Genomic DNA, 5,000 nt, shown 5'->3' with positions numbered 1-5,000 from the left:
ATAGAACTTGGTCTGAATAGATGAATGGCCGCCTAATTTATGGGCCGCCTGCTCCTCGGATTGACTGGCTGTCGTTCTCTCCTGCTGTCTGTCTGATCACATTTCTGTAAGGCTTCCTCTCTGATTGCCTCCTCTGGTGTCTGTCAGACTGTTTTGTCTGACGTTATCGGTCATGCACTCTGTTGGCAGTTTTGTCTAAACGACTTTGTACTGACCTGTCTGTCTGTCTGTCATGTTTTTCCCTGACAGACGGCTCCCTGTACTGCCTGCAACTTGTCTCTGCAAGACAGTCGATAAACACAACAACCTCTCTACTCGCTCTGCTGTGTGTACCGTTTCCTATCAGTCTCCTTGTCTGTTTCTGTATTTCCATCATTCGGTCTGTTTCTCTCCTCTCGTCTAGCTACCAGCTTGTTTCTGTCTGCCCTTCCACACTCCTTCACTCCCTCTCTTTTTCTTTTGTCTCTGTGTTCTTTGCTTGTCACCTTCTCCATTTTTCCCCTTTTACCACCCCTCTCTCTCTTTCTCTGTCTCTCTCGCTCCCTCTCTCTCTCGCCCTCTCTCTCTTTCTGTCTGTCTGTCTCTCTCTCTCTCCACAGACCCACAGACAGATCCACAGGCACACTCTCTCTCTTTCTCCACAGATCCAGACTCTCTCTCTCTCTCTCTCCACAGACCCAGATAGATCCACAGACTCTCTCTCTCTCTCTCTCTCTCTCTCTCTCTCTCTCTCTCTCTCTCTCTCTCTCTCTCTCTCTCTCTCTCTCTCTCTCTCTCTCTCTCTCTCTCTCTCTCCACAGACCCACAGACAGATAGATCCCCAGCCACTCAATTCAATTCAGTTCAATTCAATAGGGCTTTATTGGCATGACCATATTCATTTACACAGTATTGCCAAAGCACACACAAGGTGGCACAAAGCAGTACAGTACACTTTATAACATACAAACACTAATAAAAAAGTTGCTGTACCGTTAAAAACAAACAAACACAACCAACCAATTTAACGCAATGATACCCTCTCTCTCTCTCTCTCTCTCTCTCTCTCTCTCTCTCTCTCTCTCTCTCTCTCTCTCTCTCTCTCTCTCTCTCTCTCTCTCTCTCTCTCTCTCTCTCTCTCTCTCTCTCTCTCTCTCTCTTTCTCTCTCTTTCTCCATCCAATCATCGATCGAGGCTATCACCACAGTTTTGTCTCCTATTAGGGCAAATCAATGGAGAGGGATACAGGACCACTTGACATTTGCAGAAGTTTCACCCCCTCTACATCTGCTCCTCTCTCACAGAGGAGGCCAACAGGAGCGGGGGTCAGTTACACACCCCTCATCCCTCATGGTGAAGAGTCAAAGGTTGTGGTAAGTGTTTATGGTGGGCAATTTGTTTACATTAAAAAAAACTATTGGCATCTGGGTGGATTATTTTTATCCTGTAGCACAATTTGGTAATAAAAAAAAGAAAAAAAATTAAAATTTTCCCTGCGCAAGACAAGGACCAGATGACAAAAATTTCCCAATACACCTGAACGCTTATATCCCAAAAAGTGTGTGTGTGTTTTGCTGTGCTGTGTCTGCCTCCAAATATAGTGTGGTTATTAAAACGTATCTGGATAATTTATTACCTTTCACTCCAGACTTGTCTCATAAGCTCTTTGTTCGGCTGGATTGAGGGATTTCTACTCCCGGTAGTTTACGGGCGCCTGCTAATCCTGGTAAAAGTGACTCTTGCGCCTCTTTCAAATGAAATAAGCAGCAGCGAGATACTCGAGGGTCCTTATAGATTATGCACTCCAAAGATTTGATGCTAGGTGCAGCTAACATACAAGAGGATTTAATCATAATCCATAGGCAAAGCTTGCCACTAGACTGGACATTAAAGAGGAGCGCTATGGTGAAGTGTACAATAAAACACTACATTTTAAGAGAATTTATTAATGCACTTAAAGAGAAATTATGCACTTAAATAATTATGCACGTAAAGAGAAAGCCCAAAGAGCTTTCTATGCACTAAAAAGAAAATTCTGTAAAACAGACATCCCAATTAAAATCTGGTCCACAATCTCTGACAGTGTCGTCCTGCCCTTTGCAGTATATGGAAGTGAAGTGCGGGGTCCACTCAGTCAGCAGGACTACACTAGACGGGACTTCTGTCGAAAATTGCTTAACGTACAAAGGAAAACACCAACAAATGCATGCAGGGCCGAATTAGGCTGTTTCTCATTGATAATAAATATTAAAGAAAAAAGATCACTTGAATTCTGGATGCACCTTATATCAAGTCTCCACAACACATTGCAATTTAAAGCATTCCAGAATGCAGAGCTAAGAAAGAGTCCCCTCAGTCAGCTGATTCTGAAGCAAACGAACCACTAACACAGATGAGTTTCAGACCAGCACTGCTAACCAACCACAGATTAGAGTAAACCACATCACCAAACAATGCAACAACTCATATTTGGAACACTGGGACATAGAAACCAAATTACAACACAAATGAGAATGTTACCGGGCCCTAAAAAGAGAAACACAAATTGGCCGCCTATCTCTCCCGCTGTCAGAGACGGTAAACAGAGACACATCCTTACCAACTACGGGCTCAGTCCACCACAGTCTAGCCGTGGAAAAGGTCAGACACACAAAACATCTTGGCTACAGAAGAGCAAAGACTATGTGGTCACTGTACGGCAGGTGAGGTCGAGACGGAGATGCACTTCCTGCTAAATTGTGAGAAATTCCAGAACACGAGAGAAAAATACAGGAGAAATTTGAAAACCAGATTCCAAATGTTCTCCTCCTGGATGAGAAGGAACAATGGCCACTTGTTTTAGGAGAGGGCCGAAGGTCACACCCTGCGGCACAGTATGTGTCAGAATGCCATAGCCTGAGGGTCAGTGAGTGACCAACACACTGTCAGTTACTGTCAGTTGCTGTTCAAGTGCTGTTCTATGGTTCTGCCAGTTCTATCTATTCCTTTTTCCATCTTTTTTTTTCTGGTACTGTGTTGACCTGTTTTGCTGTCACCTGCTTTGCACCATTGTAATTAATGCAGTCATGCCAATAAAGCATCATCGAATTGAATTGAAAATATTAAAAATCAAGCCATTCTCAAAAGATAGATAGAAATTCTGTCCTATACAAGACTGTTCTTAACTATCTTAACTGCTGTTGACAATAAATCATCCAAATGAGCACTGATCTGCATAGTCTCAGACTACGTCCTTCCTATCGACGCATGACTAAACCAAATGAAACTCAAAATAAACGTGCACAAAGCACTTTCTGTCTGCTGCACCAGTTATCATAAGCATTAGCAGAGTACTGAACGGCTGCTGTCATCTAGTCAACGAAATGAAGAGGTGATAAAATTAAAATAAAAGAAGATAAGATCACCCAAATGAGAACAGTGCACTAAATGCCAGCTCTTATCTATCCTGTGAAAAGAAGAAACCAGGTGCCGAAATCACACCCTCACACTCTTGTCTCCTCTATGGGAAGTGAAGTTAGGAGGTGCTGGAAACCAAGTCTAAGATGTTGGAAAAGTCAAAGAGTATGAGAAAATAAGCACCCATCCACTCAGGACGGGGCAGATACACACGTTATGAGAGCAGCATACATAACCCAGATGATGAGTCCGTTTATGGTCCCGAATAAGGGGGATGTCCACTAATGAGTGCTGCATTAATTCAGGAAAATGAAACATGTTTGCTCAGCATCGAGTCCTTTCTATATGCACAGAGAACTTTATTTAGCAGCGAGTTTTTTTTTTTTTTTTATGATTCGAAGAGCTTGGTTTATTGGGCTGGTCTCCTCCGGTTTATCGGTAGCTGGGGAGTCCAGGGGCCTCTTATCAGTAAGCTGTTGTCAGTGATGACAGCAGTGAACAGCTGCCTGGAAGATCCCGGCCCTCACACCAGGCACCCACATGGCCCTATCCTCGTTACATGAATAGCTGGTTATGATAGTCTATTTTTCTGGCTGGGGTGCACATGGGAGAGGGAAAGAGGTCCTAACTCCATCCATCCATCCATCATCCATCCATCCATCCATCCATCCATCCATCCATCCATCCATCCATCCACCATCCATCCATCCATCCATCATCCATGCATCCATGCATCCATGCATCCATCCATTCATTCATCCATGCATCCATGCATCCATTCATGCATCCATTCATTCATCCATGCATCCGTCCATGCATCCGTTCATCCATCCATCCATCCATCCATTCATTCATGCATCCATCCATCCATTCAATCCCAATCTATCTATCCATGCATCCATCCATTTTCTATACCCATTTAACCCAAGTTACGGTAATTCATTCACACTTGAATGATTCCAATTGACTTGTCTTTGGACTGCAGGAGGAAACACACACAAACACAGGGAAAACATACAAACACACACATGAACGGGCTTGAATTTGAACACAGGACCTAACAGGGCTCACCCATAATGGCTAAACCGTCCGTCAACTTTTCCAAGTCGGTTTCATCAAATTGGCCCCTATCACCACTGTAGTCTGTGCTGTTATCTGTTTGTCCTGTGCAGTGCAGTCTTCATGACACCTATGTGTCACTGTGTTATGTGCGTCCTCCTGCATGTGAAACAAGCCAGGCTCAACCCAGGACTCCCACACTGGAAATCAAAAATTTAACTGGGATTTGTACAATTTGTCATTGGGCGTCTCACTGTTATTACCTGTTTTATTACTTTGCTGATCAACAAAACCTCTTGTTGCAGTGATGGGAGTCTGAGCAGAAGGTACAAGTTTTCGGAGGGTGAATCTTGTCTGGAAGACATTTGTCATTGTTTTCATGAGGTCAAAAATATGGGTAAATGCGCTAAAGGGTGGCACGGTGGCCCAGTGGTTAGCACTGTTGCCTCACAGCAAGAAGGTCCTGGGTTCGAACCCCAGGCCGTCCCAGGTCCTTTGTGTGTGGAGTATGCATGTTCTCCCCGTGTCTGTGTGGGTTTCCTCCGGGTGCTCCGGTTTCCTCCCAC

This window comes from Lampris incognitus, chromosome 14 (assembly GCF_029633865.1).
Source record: "Lampris incognitus isolate fLamInc1 chromosome 14, fLamInc1.hap2, whole genome shotgun sequence".
Taxonomy (NCBI): Eukaryota; Metazoa; Chordata; class Actinopteri; order Lampriformes; family Lampridae; genus Lampris; species Lampris incognitus.
Note: the sequence above shows the minus strand (reverse complement) of the source record.